Source organism: Mixophyes fleayi, chromosome 7 (assembly GCF_038048845.1).
Source record: "Mixophyes fleayi isolate aMixFle1 chromosome 7, aMixFle1.hap1, whole genome shotgun sequence".
NCBI classification, from domain to species: domain Eukaryota; kingdom Metazoa; phylum Chordata; class Amphibia; order Anura; family Limnodynastidae; genus Mixophyes; species Mixophyes fleayi.
The window spans coordinates 107855604-107876544 of NC_134408.1; the positions used below are offsets into that span (position 1 = coordinate 107855604).

Sequence of the window (20941 nt, forward strand, 5' to 3'; positions counted from 1 at the left end):
TCAACAACAATACTCAGGTAGGCTGAGGTATTTATTCAGTGTTCAATTGGTAATAAGGGGCCTAATGGTGCAAAGACAACATTCGTCACACCATTACATCACCACCACCAGCCTGCACCAATGACACAAGGCAGGATGGATTCATGACTGACTCTACCATCTGCATGTTGCAGCAGAAATCATAATTCATCAGACCAGGTGATGTTTTTCCAATCTTCAACAGTTTTGATGAGCCTGTGTCCGTTATATTCCAAGATTCCTGTTCTTAGCTGACCAAGGGGAACCCAGTGTGGTCTTCTGCTGCTGTAGCCTACTGCAATAATGCATGGCTATTTGAGTCACACTCCTCTCTTACTAATAAGTTGTTTTCGTCCACTGGATGCTTTTTTATTTTGCGCACCTCTTTGTTATGTGTAAAAATCCCATGAGATTAGCAGCCTGAGATGCTCAAACCAATCCATCTAGCACCAATAATCATTCTACAGTCAAAGTCACTTAGACTTGTGTTTGGTCTGAAAAACAGCTGAACATCTTGACCATTTCTGCATGCTTTTATGCATTGAATTGCTACCACGTGATTGACTGATTAGATATTTGTTTTCACAAGCAGATGTACAGAATTGCATAATAAAGTGGCTAGTACTGGGTTATATGATAGAGTCAAGTCCATAAATATTGGAACATCGACACAATTCTCATATTTTGGGCTCTATACACAACCACAATGGATTTGAAATGAAACAAACAAGATGTGCTTTAACTGCAGACCTTCAGCTTTAATTTGAGGGAATTTACATACAAATCAGGTGAACAGTGTAGGAATTACAACGGTTTCAATATGTGCCTCCCACTTTTTAAGGGACTAAAAGTAATGGGACAAACTAAACAATCCTACATCAAACTTTCACTTTTTAATACTTTGTTGCAAATCCTTTGCAGTCAATTACAGCCTGAAGTCTGGAAGGCATAGACATCACTAGACGCTGGGTTTCATCCCTGGTGATGCTCTGCCAGGCCTCTACTGCAAATGTCTTCAGTTCCTGCTTGTTCTTGGGGCATTTTCCCTTCAGTTTTGTCTTTATCAAGTGAAATGCATGCTCAATCGGATTCAGGTCAGGTGATTGACTTGGCCATTGCATAACATTCCACTTGTTAACCTTAAAAAACTCTTTGGTTGCTTTTGCAGTATGCTTCGGGTCATTGTCCAACGGCACTGTGAAGCGCCTTCCAATGAGTTCTGAAGCATTTGACTGAATATGAGCAGATAATATTGCCCAAAACACTTCAGAATTTATCCTGCTGCTTTTGACAGCAGTCACATCATCAATAAATACAAGGGAACCAGTTCCATTGGCAGCCATACATGCCCACGCCATGACACTACCACCACCATGCTTCACTGATGAGGTGGTATGTTTTGGATCATGAGCAGTTCCTTTCCTTCTCCAGACTCTTCTCTTCCCATCACTCTGGTACAAGTTGATCTTTGTCTCATCTGTCCATAGGATGTTGTTCCAGAACTGTAATGGCTTTTTTAGATGTTGTTTGCCAAACTCTAATCTGGTCTTCCTGTTTTTGTGGCTCACAAATGGTTTACATCTTGTGGTGAACCCTCTATATTATCTCTTGTGAAGTCTTCTCTTGATTGTTGACTTTGACCCATATACACCTACCTCCCGGAGAGTGTTCTTGATTTGGGCAACTGTTGTGAAGGGGTTTTTCTTCACCAGGGAAAAAATTCTTCTGTCATCCACCACAGTTGTTTTCTGTGGTCTTCCGGGTCTTTTGGTGTTGCTGAGCTCTCCGGTGCGTTCTTTCTTTTTAAGAATGTTCCAAACAGTTGATTTGGCCACACCTAATGTTTTTGCTATCTCTCTGCTGGGTTTATTTTGATTTTTCAGCCTAATGATGGCTTACTTCACTGATAGTGACAGCTCTTTGGATCTCATATTGAGAGTCGACAGCAACAGATTCCAAATGCAAATGTCACACCTAGAATCAACTCCAGACCTTTTACCTACTTAATTGAAGATGAAATAACGAGAGAATAGCCCACACATGTCCATGAAATAGCTTTTCAGTCGATTGTCCCAATACTTTTGTACCCTTAAAAAGTGGGAGGCACATATAGAAACCGTTGTAATTCCTACACTGTTCACCAGATTTTGATGTAAATGCCCTCAAATTAAAGCTGAAAGTCTGCAGTTAAAACACATCTTGTTAGTTTCATTTCAAATCCATTGTGGTGGTGTATAGAGCCCAAAATATGAGAATTGTGTCGATGTCCCAATATTTATGGACTTGACTGTATGTCATCTTGCATTGTCAGCATGGTGCTGTCAGGCACCGTCCCAGCAGTTCTCTTCCTGCTTGCGGATAGCTGTCTGTTTCTTCCGGATGGGTGCGTCCCGTCCAGCCTCTCCCGGCCGGCTATGCATAACACATGTCCCGGTTACCAAGCAACGGGGACAATCCTCTCAGCTATAAGTTACATCACGGATTCCGCAAAATTCTTCCTGACTCGTCTGATCGGTGCTGGTGAGGGTGCTCCCATGAAGGCACATTCCTTCACATATGGTGGTCGTGCCCAAAACTGTCAGGCTTCTGGGTTAAGATTAGAGGCCTGATTAATTCAATCCTCCAGGTGGACATTCCCCTGGAGCCTAAATTTTTTCTTCTTCCTGTGGGGGCTCCCTCGGCATTCCGACATCAGAATAAATTGATCAGGCACATTGTCTCGGCAGCTACTTGCCAAATAGCAGCAGACTGGCGTATGCAATCCCCTCCCTCCATGCAGTCCATAATTAATAGAGTCTGGCAGACTCAACGGATGGAGTATATGACCAGTATTATTCGGAATTCCTCAAAAGCCTTCACCAGGGTTTGGGACCCGTGGTTATCCTACTTTCAGGCGTGTCCACCCTTTACATAACCCAGTTTTAAACCTCATTTCTTTCTAGGACTTCTCTCTTTCTCTACATTGGATCTAGTCACTTCTTACCCTCCTTCCTTTTCTCCCTCTTCTCTCGCTCCTTCTTCTTCTGTATACTCTCTTTTCTTCTTTCTTCTTTATACAAAAAATTTGGGTCACTCGTTACTCTTAAATTGAAAAGTTCGGTTGACTTAGCGTTTCACATGTTTTACGCTGGTCGTAGATTTGATTATCTGTTTTGACTATTTTTACTAAGTGTTTTCACTCTGCCAATCATTCTCTTTTGTTATTATGACCTTGCAAAAATAAAACTTTTAAAAACAAAAACAAAACAAAACTGGCTGCGTCTTATACAGTGGTTTTAAACACAATCGGAGCAGCAAGCCGCTGCAATCTCCGCACACTCTTTGACAGCTACCGTAATATATTTTTTTCCAAATGTCGGGGCCAAAATTAAGTTGCCTCTTATACATGGGGACGCCTTATACATAGGGAAATACGGTCGGTGAGTTTCAGATCAGGAGAGGAATGAGAGTTGTAGCTGCTCATGTAGAGAAATTGGGATAAAAGAGAAATAAAGATGTTAAGCTGTTGTCATTTAACTATGCATTTACTTACACTTTGTGAAAAAAAGTGTAGAAAAACCCCAAAATGTCACACCCCAACACATCTCCCCTCCACATCATCAATTTATGCTGTTAAAGAAAAATAGATTTGCATCCATTAACAGTCTGCCTTATTTTCTCCTCAAGGTCTTGAGATCCAATCTGGCAATAAGAGTTTCTTTATCAAATGTTCTTGGAGTCAATGGTGTGATTGGTGCATCCCGAGTCCTCTTGTGTAGCCGTGCAGGGGCAGAAAAAACCTTTCATGGGGGAGGAAAAAGTTTGCACATTAGATTAATCTGACTATCTCCATTTTTGATTTGTTGAGAATAAGTTTGAAGCTTGTATGTTTGCTCAATATTACTCTGTGTCAGAGTCTGGGGTTAGAAATTAGTTGGTAAGTGGCCAACATCTTCTGAGGCCTAGCCATGCTTCCTGTAACATAATGTTTCACATGATAAATACACCTCTTCTATAAATATTACATTATAAAGATAAAATAGATGATAATAAATGCATCTATTATGCAGGAAAGTAGGCATTTAAGGTACAGTTGTTTAAAAATAAATCGCAGGCCCAGGTTTAAATATATGTCCCTAAGAGTTGGCAGCTATGTATGTAGTAAGTATGTATAGGTCCTGGTGACAGGTCTCCTTTAACCCCTTCACTGCTAAGGACGAGAGGGACTTGCCCTGCAGAACTCATGCCTGGCTTAGAAGGAGGAGTCTCCCTCATTCAGCAGTGTCCAGGGGACATGAAGAAACATTCCCCGGCCAATCAGCAACGGACCGGTGTATATTACTTCTTCATCATAGAGTGGAGCCATTGACATCATTGTGGGTGTGCATGATGATATCACAGAGCATCCGGCCCACTCCAAACAATTTGGGGGGGGGGGGGAGCGCAGGGATAGGAGGAGGCTCTAAAAGAGCCTTGTTCTTCTCCATCCTGGCTCTAAATAGTGCATGGGAACACTTATTTTGGAGATGGGAGTCTCATCTTTTCAGGTCTCTTAGCAGATAATACTGTTAATCACTTGTGATCAATATACATTTAACCGACATTAAAAAGAGCCAATACATACAAAAAAAAAAGCAAAATGAAGAACCACATTTTTGAGAAGAAAATTACAAACATTGAAGTTGGAATGTGACCAGACTAAAAAGTGGAAACATATCCAGTGGGACAAGTGAGAAAAAGGCTCAGCAGCTAAAAGGTTAAGCGCAGCTGGAAATTTTAACTTCCTGCTCCTCTCCTTATTTGGCTTCACTATTAACCTGACAACACCCAGTGGAGATCAGCAGCAATAAGAGGCCGATACAAACAAAAATGTAAGCTGTAATGTTTTCTTATAATTATTTTATGTCTTAAAACCTCCAGTGCAGGAAGCTTTAAACCATTGTTTTTACCTGCACCTAACGGTTGTAGAGAAGAATTTAAGCATGGCTAGTAAAGAACAAAAATTATATTGTAGTTAAAACAAAAATCGTTACTTTAGCCCAGAGTTTCTAGGAGGAGAGAAAAAAAATATGCTAATGCTATAAAGGCATGTCAGCTGTGTGTTCAGGGTCATTTAAATTGAGCAAGGGACTGAAGAGGTAGAGGGTTACATTTATTATAAAAAGAAGAAAAAACAGTGCTAGACAGAGTTAGTGCATCTACAATTCCTCCTAACACACAGGATATTGTCCCCCTTCTAAATGTTTCTTTTCAGCCTTTCTATACTTTACTTTTGCCTTGTTCAGACTGTTGGCTCATGTGCAGCTATTTTGTGTCTGCTCTGTTTACTTTGAGAATCTGAAACTAGTTTTAAGCTACTATGAAGAAAAAAAAGGTGCATTTTAAATATGCCACACAGTGTGCAGCATTTTTTTCTTTTTTGCTGTACTAATAATGTAGACTTGTACAAGTTTTCTTTTAAAAAAAATAAAATAAAAAATAAACCCATTTTTTTTTTTTTAGGGTTATACACATTATCATTTACTTTGCAGTGTTGAGTCTTTTGGGTGGGGATGGGGGAACTGTCAGCAGCTTCTCATTCACACTTCCTATAAGATAGTTGGGCATATTTCAATTAGCATCAGTATAATTAAATAGTTCTTTCAATGTATAAACTGGCTTTTTACACAGCATTACGGATCAGAAACGTAGCTTAGCTGCAATCCTAGTTCATGAAGTGTATGAATAACCTAAAAAAAAAAATTCTATGCATTTACTGCAGTGCCTGAATGTATTTACAGTGTCTAGCCAGAACAACTTTAGAACCCTTTTTATATGGTTATAATGAAGTCATTTTTGTCTTTCATTTTAGTAACTATTAAGAAGAGAAACTTATTTTAACTGAAAAGTTAACTACAATATCCTGAAGTAGAGGTACCCTATGGGGAAAACATTGCATATAAGAATACTTTTATCTCAGGTTACCTAAGGCTGGGTACACACAGTGCCGTAACTAACCATTTTAGTGCCCTGGGCGAGACAGGGCATCGGCGCCCCCCATCTAAGTGGGAGTGGCATTTGCCAAGTGGGTGGGGCCAACCTAATGTGGGGGTGTGGCTAGAACTTTACTGAAAGAATTCTGTTGCATGTCTGCGGACCCCAAACATGAGCACAAAAGCATGGAGTAGAAGAAGAAAATCCTCTGTAAGGTGAGGTACAAGGGGTCTCACAGGCGACCACCGCCTCATTCACCTCCAGCTATTATATGCTGTCAGTATCACTGATTTACATCTCTTCACTGGGGAAATGTCAGATAACATGTAAACTTGTCTTATCTATCCCTGATATTAGTTATTGCTGCCACTACCTGTACTTTGTATAGCTGGTTCCATCATATGCTCGGTTGGATGGAGATCTGGCTTATTCTGGATACATATTTGACGTTGCCATGCATGAAATCCCCAACAGTGTTTTGATTCCTTATGCACTCTTAATGTCTTGTTAAAGTCACTTAAATCTAGAGATGCTCACTGACCCCCGTGTTTTGGTTTTGGTTTTGGTTTTTGATCTGGATTACCGTTGTGTTTTGGTTTTGGTTTTGCCAAACCGCCCTTGCGTGTTTTGGTTTTGGTTTTGTTTTGCAATTTTGTTTAAAAATCAAATGTTTTTCGGCATAAAATAACTGAATTTAGTGCTCCACCTGTTTCTTGGATAAGTAATGTAATTGTAAAGCTATATAATTATGAAAAAAAACAGTTTAATTCCTGGTAGGCCATCATTAATTCTACACACAAACCAGATTGTCTTCCTCTCCATCTGTGCATATTGGCAATGCAGCCATCGTCTTTGGGTGTATATTACACCCTACACTTATAGTTAAATATGTAAAGAAATGGACAAAGGCAGTTTGTTTTCTGTCTCTTTAGGCCCCCCTCCATTTGTAGAAAATAGTAAAAAATTCAGCCGTTATAGACTGTACAATATTAATTGAAATGGACAAAGGCAGTTTGGTTCTGTCTCTCTAGGCCCCCTCCACTTGTAGAAAAGAGTAAAAAATTCAGCCGATATAGACTGTACAATATTAATTGAAATACCCTTAATGAGAAATTGCCAAAACAGCAGCCTTTCAAGACGGTACGTGATATAAAAACGCCCCAAGTCCCTTTCCTCTTTGGGGGTAGATTGCACCCTACACTTAAATAGAAAGTTTTAAAAAGATGTTATCATCATCATCTTCAGCTTCATTCTCACCCTCATCAGTGTGTACATCATCATCACAGACTATCAATTCATCGCCGCTTGAATCCGCCATTAGAGAACAGTCAGTGCTTGGATGTCTTTGATGGTGAAGGACTTCCTCGTGGAAGATGTAGTTCATTCTTGTAAACATAATTTTCTCCCCATTTTTTGAAAGTAACCTTCAACGGCGATCACTGACTAAGTTCCCGGCAGTACTGAATACCCGTTCAGAGTACACACTGGAGGGTGGGCAGCTTAGGTATTGCAAAGCAAGTTTGTACATGGGTTTACAAATGGCCTGCTTTTCTTCCCAGTAAGGAAAGGGACTGTCTGACATTTCCATATCAATTACCTCTTGAAAATAATCCTCCACCATCCTTTGCATGTTAATACTCGTATTGGATGGAGTTATGGGCAAGGTCACACATTCTTTTGAAAAATCCTTCAAACCAGCCCAGATGTTAAACTGTTCTGGTCTGCCCCCTGCGTCTTCCCTGCTTCTTTTTGGGAAATTTAATTTTTTACGAGCTGCAGTTGCTTGAGAAACTGAAGGGGGGCACGTCGTCAAGCCGAGGCCCAGTTCAGTGGACAACTTGCTGAGCAATAGCTCCTTGCAAAAGTTCACATCTCGCTTATTTTGAAGCAAAGACTCAATGTAGGTCTTAAACCTTGGATCAAGCACAGTGGCCAAAACATACTGATCCGAGTTCAAGATCTTAATAACTCGAGGATCATTGTGAAGCAAATTAAGAACTTGATCTACAAGGCAAACATACTTTGCGGAATTGCTTGCTTTCATCTCCTCCTTCAGTTTCTCAAGCTGCTTTTCCAATAGTCTAATTAAAGGAATGACTTGGCTCAAGCTAGCAGAGTCTGCACTCACTTCACACGTCACAACTTCAAATGGTTTCAGCACCTTGCACAGCACTGAAAGGATTCCCCACTGTGCAAGACTGAAATACATGCCCCCTCCTTTCCCAATGTCAAGGCTTCTACAATACGCTTGGATGGCTTTGCGCTGATCCTCCATCCTCTGAAGCATGTACAGGGTGGAATTCCACCTAGTTACCACCTCTTGCTTAAGTTGGAGCTGCTGCAATCTCCTACATGCTGTGGCAGAATGCCTGAAATGGCCTGAAATTTTACGGGCCACCGAAAGCATCTCCTGCACATCACGGTAATTTCTTAGGAAGCTCTGCACCACCAAGTTGATGGTGTGAGCAAAACAGGGAATGTGAAGGAATTCACCCAGCTGTAATGCTCGCACTATATTGTTGGTGTTATCAGAAATGACATATCCTGGGGAGAGTCCAAGTGGTATAAGCCATATATCAATCACATCTCTTAGTTTGCGTAACAAATTGTCAGCTGTATGCCTGTTAGTAAAGCCGGTGATACAAAGAGTGGCCTGCCTGTGACAAATGTTACGTAGTGGTGTACATGCTGCTGCTGTTCCTGCTGATGAAGGCAAATGACCAACCCAGTAGGCTGTCACAGTCATATAGTCTTTGGTTTGCCCACTTCTACTTGTCCACATATCTGTGGTTAGGTGGACAGTGGGCAGAATGGCATTTTTCAGCGCAATCTCTACATTTGTACACACTTTTTGGTATAGTTGTGGTATTGCTTTACGTGAAAAATGGTGTCGCAATGGAATTCTGTAACGCGGACACAAAACCTCAATTAACTGTGAAAAACCAGCTGCGTTTATTGTGGATATTGGACGCAGATCTAACACTAACATGGCAGCCATGGCGTCTGTGATTCGCTTGGCGTCTGGGTGACTGCTGTCATATTTGCTCCCCCTAGCAAATGATTGTTTCACAGTTAATTGTTGAAATGTAGGACTGCTCTTTTTCTTGGCCTTCCTCTGGGCTGACGATTCGCCCCCAGCAGCAGCAACAGCAGCAGCAGTGGGACTAACGCTTTCTTCAGAGGAATCAATTATAGTGCAGGAGTCATCCATCCTTACTAAGTGGGATGCAGGGCTAACTCCGAGTGCTACTGAGGATATTGATGAGGATGGTGTTGTGGGTGTATTTTGTAGCCGTCGGGATGTCGGTGAGCGAAGAGTCCTAGCTGATGATGGAGTGCTTGTAATTTTTTTTGAAGAACTTTCAGCTTTTCCCAACACTTTGCCATGAACTCTCGTCAAATGGTGCAACATAGACGAGGTTCCAAGATGGATAAGGTCCCTCCCTCGACTGACTGTGGCTTGACATACACTACAAATGGCTATACAATTGTTGTCTGGATTTGGATAGAAATAATTCCACACATAAGAAGTGGATTTTTTTGTTTTATGCCCAGGCATGACAATGGCCTTTTTCTTATCACGTGCCAGAACTGCTGCCACTGGTGCAGGATTTACACAAACAACCTCATCGTCATCAACATCCTCATTAGCGTCCTCGTCGCCTACACAAATCTCCCCCTCATCCTCTTCTAATTCCAAAGTGACATCCTCAATTTGTGTATCTCCGGCTACACTCGGGCTGTTCAGGCACACATCAGCATAACTGCTGAAAGGGCCCGTCTTTATGGGTACACTAACAGAATGCTCACGATTAGACATACCACTGGTGGATGGACTCTTCACAGGGATTGGTGTCATTTCTGATTCAGAGCATACATTATCCTCTAATGCCTTACTGTTTTCTTGCAGCTCGGCTTTGACACGTAACAGTAGTTGTGCACCACCTTTAGACTTCAAATTACTTGGTCTTGCTTGGTCACGAGTGACCGTACAAGAAGAAGGCTCAGTAACATTTTTTTGATCTGCCACTAATAGAGAAAGGCCAAGGCCTCGTTCTTTCTTTGCCACTGCGTGTGTAGAATGGCATGTTGGCAATTTTTTTTTATCGGCAGATAATTTTTCCTCAGTTACACTTCTTTTTCACTTCAACGTGGTAATTTTTTTTGGGGGGGTGTATTTTTTTACCTGATTTCAAAAGACTATGTACTTTTACATCGGTTTTACCAGATGACGTACTGGGAACACTACCATGAGGACTGGTGCCAGCACCTGCATGCTGATTCTGCTCATATGTGGAGTGCTTTGAATCCATTTTAATGAGCCCAAAGCACTTGTAGTGCAAATTACTGTATTGGATAGATACTGCTGACAAATATGCCTTTTTGTGACAGCCAGAAAAATTAGTCTAAAACACTGGGATATTCCCCAGTGTTTTAGACTAATTTTTCTGGCTGTCACAAAGCACTTGTAGTGCAAAAAATTGAAAAATAAGCCTCCTCTATCCTCCTCTCTTCCTGCTCTAACATTTGCTAATAGAATTTGAATTAATAATAGAATTGAATAGATTCAAAATGAAAGAATAATAGAAAGAATAAGGTGTACAATTATTGCTCTTTCCCTGCGCTAATACAGCCTGTGACCTAACTCTGCTCTCTCGCTCTGTCAAATGGCGATGGATTGCTGTGGAGGCTGGTATTTATGCTTTTCAAATCTCGCGAGAACCAAGCTCAGAAATACGAATACGTCACGATGACGTTTTGTCTCGATTTTGATTCCGAATGGGCGGGAAAGTACCGAGACTCGGTTCGGTACTCGGATAGACGAAATTTGGATGGATTCGGATATCGGGGAACCGAGGCTGCCCATCTCTACTTAAATCTAATGTCTTAACTATGCTCCTTCTGAATCGCACACATATAATACATTGATATCTCTCTAACTATTTTATATAGCATTGTTGAGGATGTTGCCATTAATGAGGACTCATTAACATGGGCAGGATAGGGGCACTTAATAAGAGTCTTCCTGAATTTAATAAAAAAAAAAAAGTTAGTTAGTGGGGGATAAGTAGGATGACTGTAAGCCCTGGTGCTTTCTTTATTTGTTACAGGAACTTGTTATAATTGCTATAACACAAATGCAGTCCTGGCTTTAAGGTGTCAATACAGGCTGCAATTTAGCTGGACAGTTAGCTAATTTTAGACCTGATTGGCCATAAATTGCAGCATACATAGTAAGGCCAAAAAAACTGTCAATACATTATTCAGATATCGACCAAGATAGCTGGAAAATTTGGTCAGATGGTGACTGCATTTGACAGCATAGATCCGCCCTCCTCTAGCTCTTGCATCAAGTGACCTGTTTGGTCTGCTTATTCTTACCAGATTGCTCACAACATTCAGCTCCGTAACAGAGCGCACCTCCGCCGACCGGCTGTCATGTGACTTCTCCAGGTCCTTCGCTAACATTCCCCTCATTTGTCGAAGGGAACCTCATCTTGCAGCTGTGACACCTTCAGCCTTTAACTTCCGCAGTGGAACGCAGTTCGGCATGTGGAACGCAAATTTGCATTCCAAATGCCGAACTTCCTGTTAGTGGAACGCACATGCGATCCACTGCGAAAGTTAAAAGCTATAGATACAGAGCCAGGTAGCAGGCGGCTGCTGCGCCCCCTTGGGCTTTCGCCCTGGGCGATGGCACCAAGGGCACATGCCTAGTTATGGCTCTGGGTACACACTACAGTTTTTTCACCCAATTATCGTTCCAATCACACGATAAATGACGGCTAGGTCTGCCGACTATGTTTTATTGTTCCAAAGCACATTGTATTGTTTTATTTTGTAATAGAGTGTGTAATACCCTTACAGCGCTACATAAACCACTTCTGCAAATCAGTGAGTTGCAACCTAACACCTAGGTATAGATAACAGATAGAAAAAATGTATAAATCACCTTTTTGCGCTATGGTTTCCCAAACAAGACAAAATTTAGTAGATATTGGAAAAAAAAGTAATGAATATACTTATTGTTATTGGTGTAGAATTCGATTCCCTTCAGATGATCATACACAAGTTTTTACGTTGGCAATCAGACCATATAAAAAAAAGAGAATATACAATAGTGTAACACTGTAAAATACAAATAATATGTATCTCTGAGTCCAAATGATATATAGAATATCCAATCCTATTATTGCCTTCAATCAATATTTCACCATAGGTAACAAAGTTATTTTTCCAAGTTGATGTATGATGTGGGATGTCCCACAATCCAATCTACTTACAATGTAGATTTTTTAAAATTGGCACTTCAGAATATTAGTCTCCGCTCCTCCTTTCTTCTCCGAAGTTTCTCAGTAAATATATGGAAGAAAGAGGTATACCTTTTTAGGTTGTAGTTAAAAGCATTTATTAAAAAAAACATACATATTCATACCGCGGAGTAATGAGTGGTCAGCATTTCACATGTAAGTCACGTACACAGACAATTATCCACAGGTGAACAGTAGCGTCTCGATAGCTGCACAGTTCTAAATGAGCAAAACTACACGCTGACTTGGCCATTGCATAACATTCCACTTGTTAGCCTTAAAAAAAACTCTTTGGTTGCTTTTGCAGAATGCTTCGGGTCATTGTCCATCTGCACTGTGAAGCGCCGTCCAATGAGTTCTGAAGCATTTGACTGAATATGAGCAGATAATATTGCCCGAAACACTTTAGAATTCATCCTGCTGCTTTTGTCAGCAGTCACATCATCAATAATTACAAGGGAACCAGTTCCATTGGCAGCCATACATGCCCACACCATGACACTACCACCACCATGCTTCACTGATGAGGTGGTATGTTTTGGATCATGAGCAGTTCCTTTCCTTCTCCATACTCTTCTCTTCCCATCACTCTGGTACAAGTTGATCTTTGTCTCATCTGTCCATAGGATCTTGTTCTAGAACTGTAATGGCTTTTTTAGATGTTGTTTGCCAAACTCTAATCTGGTTTTCCTGTTTTTGTTCCTCACAAAGGGTTTACATCTTGTGGTGAACCCTCTATATTCACTCTTGTGAAGTCTTCTCTTGATTGTTGAGTTTGACACATATACACCTACCTCCTGGAGATTGTTCTTGATTTGGCCAACTGTTGTAAAGGGGTTTTCTTCACCAGGGAAAAAATTCTTCTCTCATCCACCACAGTTGTTTTCTGTTGGCTTCTGGGTCTTTTGGTGTTGCTGAGCTCTCCAGTGCGTTCTTTCTTTTTAAGAATGTTCCAAATAGTTGATTTGGCCACACCTAGGGCTAGATTTACTAAACTGCGGGTTTGGAAAAGTGGGGATGTTACCTATAGCAACCAATCTGATTCTAGCTTTCATTTATTTAGTGCATTCTGCAAAATGACAGCTAGAATCTGATTGGTTGCTATAGGCAACATCTCCACTTTTTGAAACCCTCAGTTTAGTAAATATACCCCCTAATGTTTTTGCTATCTCTGTGATGGGTTTATTTTGATTTTTCAGCCTAATGATGGCTTGCTCCACTGATAGTGACAGCTCTTTAGATCTCATATAGAGAGTCGACAGAACATATTCCAAATGCAAATGTCACACCTAGAATCAACTCCAGACCTTTTACCTGCTTAATTGATGATGAAATAACGAGGGAATAGCCCACAAAATAGCTTTTGAGTTGATTGTCCCATTACTTTTGGTCCCTTAAAAAGTGGGAGGCACACATATATATATATATATATATATATATATATATATATATATATATATATATATATATATATATATATATATATATATATATATATATATATATATATATATATATATAATATATATATAACGTTGTAATTCCTACACCGTTCAGCTGATTTGGATGTAAATACCCTCAAATTAAAGCTGAAAGTCTGCAGTTAAAGCACATCTTGTTAGTTTAATTTCAAATCCATTGTGGTGGTGTATAGAGCCCAAAATATGACAATCGTGTCGATGTCCCAATATTTATGGACTTGACTGTATGGTTTAAGGAGAAACAGAAGAGATAAGAAATGCAATTTATAAAATATGCAGATGTGCTGAGCTTTTCTATTGGGCAGATGCATTCTTAGTCTAGCTCGGTGATGGTCTGCTTGCGGCCCTCCGAGCCTTCACCTGCAGGCCCCAGTCTCTCAAACTCATTCCGAGGTATACATTCTGGTTTTGGGAACTGCCCCTGGGAAACAAGTCTATGACTAATTTTGTGACATGGCAGATCCTACTGGATTTGTGATTTGGTCCATTCTACTATTACAATAGGGATCGTCCAGTAGACTGCTGTGTGAAGTGATTTGCAGGAGTGTCCTCTTGGCAGGATGTCAGGCTGAAGAGACAGTAAATGAGTCTGCATCTCTTGTCCATGTAAAGTGTTTTCAGTGTGTGTTATAGCTGTGTGTTTGTGTCTCTGTAAAGTGTATAGAAATATTATAGCAGAATGGTGAGGCCTAAAATGGAATATAAAACGTGTATTTAGCACCAAATATCCCTCTTTGTTTGAGCTAAATATTTATTCCTTCATGCCTTTGTATATTCCCAAGGGCTTACATTTCACAGTGCTGTAAAGCAAGATAATTATTTTTTTCTTGCAGTATCGTGCAAGTATTTGCCTTTTTCTCCATGTTTCTTAGTGAGCTAATAATACCTTCACACTAAGGGGTTAATTCAGTAGCGTGCTGCCAAAATGTTACTTTGATTTTGTGGTACATTGTGCCAATGTATTATATTTGCACCAAACTCTTAAATGAACTTGCTGTTAAGGTCAATTACCTTATATGTAATGTATTGTGTTGTTCTGCCACAGTTTTATCATGAACATGCTATTACAGCTGAAGTCAAACCAAACCGGTCACTTTATTGCAGAAAAATACACTTGACATGCATGGTTTGCCCAATAAAGTAGCAGTTACTGTAACTTAGATCTACATCTAACACATGCTATGGTAACATTTTATTTAATGCGTGTATCATGGCAAAAGAAATACCATGTACATCACACACAACTCTTCTTTCACATACCTTCATTTAACCTCATATATCACTACATTACCCTATTAAATGGGCAGGGGTTGCTTTCCCATATATAGGACTTTATGGTTCTTGAAGGCAGGTAATGGGAGGATGGCAGGGGTGCGGGGAAAGGACCTCCTCCTCACTACCATAGAGTCTTTCTAAAGGACTGATATAGAATTGGGAGCTGAATGAAAATAAGAGATAGATACCTGAAGGAAGGATAAGGGTTATGATAGAATTCTATATAGTGTTCTAATTTTCATGTACTGTAGACACGACGAGCTTACGTCTAATGGAGTCTGTCATATAAACATTCGTACTACAGGGTGCCAAGCAAAAACGAGAAGGAGAAAAGTGACCAGTGACTGCGGACACACCCAACAGCCATCAGAGCAGATTTCTTAGCAAGGATTTCTCAAACCATGTTCTGCTGTAGTCCAGTAAGTCTCCAGCATCAATGATTTAGTAAGTATATATTGAATCCACAACCATAGAATTAAGTCTCTCAGGCTTTAAGATCACAACATTTAACACTACTGATAACGCATTGGTGCTTTTAGGCACGTGTATCATAACCAAAATATGTATAGTTACAGGAAAACTTGACAATAGAATAAGAAAACATAAAAAGGACCCAGGAAAGTAATTGTTTTTTGACGTAAGGTGCATGTTTGCACAAACACATTTCCAATCCCAATCATGCTCATGTAACGCTGGGGGCATATGCACCTGACTAGTGATTACAGATGGTTATAAATCTTGACCCAGTTCATAACATAGACTCTGCTCCAATATAATTCACAATTAAAACACTAAGATCAGTTATACACCGGATTTAAAATCATTCTTTTACTAGTTTTTAGCACTTCTAAAAGCATGTAAATGGGTATGTAACCTTTTAGATCCAATTACTCTATACCTATTTGTGGTTGGGAATCTGTAGTTTTACATGTATCTTGATGCGGCCACATATTAGAAACGTCAGTCATCATCCATTCAATGAGTCAGTTAAGTCAATTAATGGCTTGCGTTTTAATTGTGTATAGAAAGAAAAAAAAACCAGTGTGGCGCCTATTAAAAAGTGAATCAACCAAAAGCATTGATATTCTGGCCTGGTTATAGATAAGCATGGGGTTACTCTCTGTAACCAGCACCAGGCTATGACAGGCTGGGCTAGTCTCTCTATACCAGGGACACCTGCAGCGTGGGGTCCCCCTGTCACAGACTGGAACTCCCCTGTATCCAAGCCTATTCCTTATGAAGCTGAATTCCCTAGTTGAATTGGGCCAGCAAACATATTAAACCCTCTGCCTAGGAAAAGCCAGCACAGGGTCTCATCCCAACACCCCTGGGCGGTGGGTTATAATGTTAAATTGTTACAAATAATATTTTAATGTGGGGCACTGTTGGTACAGGTAAGCTCTGGTGACCATAAACTGCTTTGGTATGCTGGTGCTTGTAGAACTACAAGTGGCAGCATACCCTGCATCCAGTGCCTGCTGGGTCCTGTAGTGCTACATAGTAAACTATTAAAAGGAAAACACGTGCGCACACACGAGTCCTTTCTTTTAAATAAAGTAAAAATTAAGCTTTATATGGAATTGAGATAAAAGAACATATCCTATGTTTTTAACATGGCATTTGGCGGGACCAGATGAGTCTCATGGCGGTAGGTCTACTAAACTGTGGGTTTGAAAAAGTGGAGATGTTGCCTATAGCAACCAAGCAGATTCTAGCTGTCAATTTGTAGAATGTACTAAATAAATTATTACTAGAATCTGATTGGTTGCTATAGACAACATCTCCACTTTTTCAAACCCACAGTTTAGTAAATATACCTCATGGTCTTTAGCAGAACCTCTTTCCTTCCCTGGCAGGCTTAGTTAGAGATTGTTAAAATCTCTTCTCCATGAACTTCTCATTTGCATGCATAACCATCTAAAGTGGTAAAAATTGTCATTAATTAATTTAAAATGCATGTGGTAGGGGTTGGGATAGGGAGGACCAATTAGAAGCCACAATGTTTTTGATTGTGGCTTTTGATAGGTCCTCCTGCTCAAACACCCCCCCAGTAAAGTGTCACACAGTTTTTGGATTAATTTCATGATCCAGTCTTGCAAAAAAGCAGGACTGGTTGAGTTCTCAGGGATTAGGAAAACATCTGAACTCTGGGGGCTAGCAAAGAGCAAATCTGCAGAAGCTCATAAAAAACAATCAGCAATTAACTTCAATAAATACAAGTTGGGTTATGAAAGAAAATGTCTGGTTACAGTGAGTTACTTCAGATTTGCAATTTATTAGTGACTAACCCTCTGTGAAGCTTTTCTACTAATAGAGAGGTACAATGTGTCAACCTATGACGTTGTGTAGGGCACTTACAGTATCTGCTAGAGTAGTCATTACATATTATCACATGACAATTGTGTGATGAACTGTGTTTACCTATGGGATCTGCTATATTGCTTATTTAGGGTGTAGTAGTATTTTTTCAGGTCGCTGTAGAATGGAATCGGGGACCTCATGTCGTCTTCTTTAGTGTCGGGGTAGTCAGGCAGGTTTCTTATGAGAAAAGTGTGCCCACTTACAAATTTGCCAATGTCCAATATATTATTATTTATCACTGAATTATCTTATGTTGCAGATTTACTTGACTGAATACAATAAAGCATTTTGAGTCTACACTTCAAAATATACCCTGTGGAAAGAAGAACCATTGTTTAATTGTGTGTGAACACATGGATGTAGTAACAGCATATAGAGAAGCATGTTGGCCGATAATGATGATATGGGAGCGAATTATCCATGCATATACTTCAGATTCTCCCCCTATGGCCTGGGGGCTTCAAAATGGGGACTTTGGCATCCAAACCTGGATATTTAGCTCCAACAATGAAAAGTATCTTGTGGTTTGGGATTCTGTTCGCTCCTATTGGAAGGTAAACACGCCATTTGAAGAGTGTTTATTTTTTTCTGGACCTCTGTTCATCAACAAATCAAGTCAGGGATTAGCTGTACCTCCATTATTCATTGTCAACATATCCGATACAGATATTTTGAAGCCTGTCACTGCTTCCAAGGTGTTAACACAAATGCAAACAATTGGGGAGTTTGTGGGTAGGCCATATAGAAACAATAGCTCATGATATATAAATTGTATATTTTGCCAAAGTGATTTTTGCTGCAGACAGGGGGTGACATTGTAATGAGTCAAACAGATAAAGCAAAAATGATGGACACTTCTGCACAGATGGACTTCAAAAAGGAGAATGAGGATGTTAAACTGTATACAAGTGAACAAATAGGCACATGCGCACATAAAATATGCTCAGCGTCTCTGAATTTTTCATTTTTTTTTCATAAATGAACCCTTGTGATTTCAAATATCCTTATGTACAGTTGGGGGATGATGTTTTTTTTTTTTTTATAAAATATACCCAAAACATTATGCACCATGCCCCCAATTCATAGTCCTATCATCACAAGCCGCCCTCTTTCCCTGGATTTTATACCGTCTTTGAGATACAAAAACTAGAGTGGCAGGAGGTGAGGGACACCTGCTCCACCCTCCCGAAAAAACCCAATTCTGCTCTCAAAGGAGCAGAGTGGAGGCCTCTTCTGAGCATGATATGGACCATGTATGATAATAAGAGGCCTCTGCTCCTTTGAGGGTATAGGGGGAGGCCCAGGAGACTAGAGCAGCTTTGCCAGCACCTACCCAAATTTTGTACTGGGACCTGGCAAAGCACTGGTTCTCCCCTGCCTGATGGGAGTTATATTTATGATACATAAGTATTGTTATAAAAGCTGAAGTAATGCTTTCATAAAAGGATTCATCCACACTAAATACTGTCTGTGTACACTTAATAGTAAAATTATTGTACTCATCCCCAACTGTCCTCCTTCTGTATAAATGCAGGTGGCTTTCAGCACTTCAGGCCCTGTGTTCCCCCTGCACCACATTGAGTGAAAGCAAAATGCAGCAAGGTTTTGAGATAATATTGCGGGTCTGTCCCTTTATTCATAACTCCGACCTAATATGAGTAGTGTGATTACAAATTGTAGTTTGAAATGCACTTCACAAAGCGAGGTACATAGGTGACTTGGAAGACTTTTCTATACACATACCCTGACGTCTGGTGGGTAGTAGGTTTGCCCTGAAATTGGATACAGTTTAGTCACACTCTAGGTCAGACATGCATGAAAGATTCACAGCAAACATAAGAAGGCTGAATTGTTCAGTCTTCATGTCTCTTTCCCTGTTTCTCTCATCTCTTTCTCTTCACTCTACATATGCTCCTTTGTCTTGCCATGTATTTTCTCTCCTCTCTCTGTTAATGTCTTATTCCTCACATCCCTCCCATATCTATCTGTCTTTCTGAGTGCTCTCCTCTCTCTTTATACTTTTTTGTTTCTTTTCATTCCAAACAATATCTTGATATGAGCTAGTTCTCTCTCATATTTTCTTACTTTGACCAAGTCCCGTGTCTATGGCCCAGTTGGAATTCTTGCAGTCAGCCATGGAAATATAGTAGACACCACTAAGGGTCCCAATGCTATTTTCTACATAGCCCTAGCATTAGCCTTAGTTGTAAATCTAAATCCCCCCACAAGCATTGACACTGTGCTTCACTTCCAATGCCTATTCATAACAATAAAGAGCAGGTCAAGTTATTTATACAATTGGTTGTGTAAAAATGTAGCTCTGCCATCTTGATTAGTTCTGGTAAGAACAATTGACACACTGGACTTTCCATACTTTTGAGATACAGCTGCAAGTTGTTGTCTTAAGAAAATAGCCCACTACTGTCTTAAAGCAGTCCTGCCATAATCAATATCGGGGTTCCTCCCACTGGCAAAAATGTATGTGGAGCCCTAGGTATAGGAATGGTATATTGTGAAGGTCCAGAACTGATTGCATGGACATTGTGGGGCTTATCCCCAAGGCCACCTGCATTTCTTTTCCTTTAAAAGTCGAGTCTTGCCCCCCCCCCGTTAGTTATTTATTCTACAGCTGTTCCTATCTTGGAGATGTTTGTAATCTACGATCACTGTAAGGAGTACAGCGGCTCTCTGCACTACAAAACAGTCCGGCATTGTGCAGTCGCTTAAGCAGCAAATTCATCACTGCATATGCGCAGAATCACCTGACGAGCTCCGAGCCTTCCCAAGAACTCTCAGACACCTGCACTCAGCACCCCCTGCACACAACGGGAGGTGTAAGGAAGAAGCCACGGGGGAAGTCACGCTGTAACTCCACTCGGAGCAGCATGTTACGTGTAAGTTCATCGCTGCATATTGTCTTTTCTATTATCAATCAGACTTTTAAGCATAGAAGTATGGGATGTGTCGCGCCACATATCTGAAACTCGCACCAGTGGACAATTGATTCATCTATCACCATTGAGACATATAGTTACTGTTCTTATACTATACCTAATAAGGGACATTGAATGCATGCGGATTATTGAACTTAACTGTACTATACCTGGACTTTGACCATAACTGCTGGGAGAAGCGATTGAGTATGGTATCCAATTTAGATTTTGCCTTAGCAAGAGAGTATTCATTAGAATTGCTATAACTGATTTGCCAAAATGATTTATTGCATGCATTTTATTTTATCTTTGTATGTGTTCTGATCAGGAAAAATGTTATTGATCTCATACTGTAAATAAACATATTGTATATATATGAAAATTGTGTTTACCAGACACTCTGACACCTTTAAACCAGAAGAGCTCCAAGGGGCACAATAAAAATACTATTTTAAAAGTCTGTTACCTTTCACTGCACATTATTTATTTATTTTTGTGAATTTGAATGTTTTTACGATAACGTTGAACATGTACTTTTTATCCCCATGTCCCCCTAGAGTGTCTGCCCTAGCACACATAAGACTGTGTATTCAGTATGTGTGTTTTCATT

General features: G+C 40.2%; 2 protein-coding genes and 1 long non-coding RNA gene across 6 annotated transcripts in view; 1 reads left to right on the forward strand and 2 right to left on the reverse strand.

Moving 5' to 3' along the window:
* Positions 1-18308, forward strand: part of LOC142097974 (uncharacterized) — a 46682-nt gene extending 28374 nt beyond the window's left edge. For all 4 annotated transcript variants that reach the window (XR_012678285.1, XR_012678287.1, XR_012678286.1 and 1 more), the window contains 2 exons: positions 15342-15481; positions 17658-18308. This is a non-coding gene — a long non-coding RNA (uncharacterized LOC142097974). The remainder of the gene's footprint in view (positions 1-15341; positions 15482-17657) is intronic.
* The window catches only part of MYL1 (myosin light chain 1), a 427496-nt gene that overhangs the window by 147850 nt on the left and 258705 nt on the right, over positions 1-20941 (reverse strand). The window lies entirely within an intron of this gene.
* LANCL1 (LanC like glutathione S-transferase 1) overlaps positions 1-20941 on the reverse strand; it is a 104648-nt gene that overhangs the window by 53240 nt on the left and 30467 nt on the right. The window lies entirely within an intron of this gene.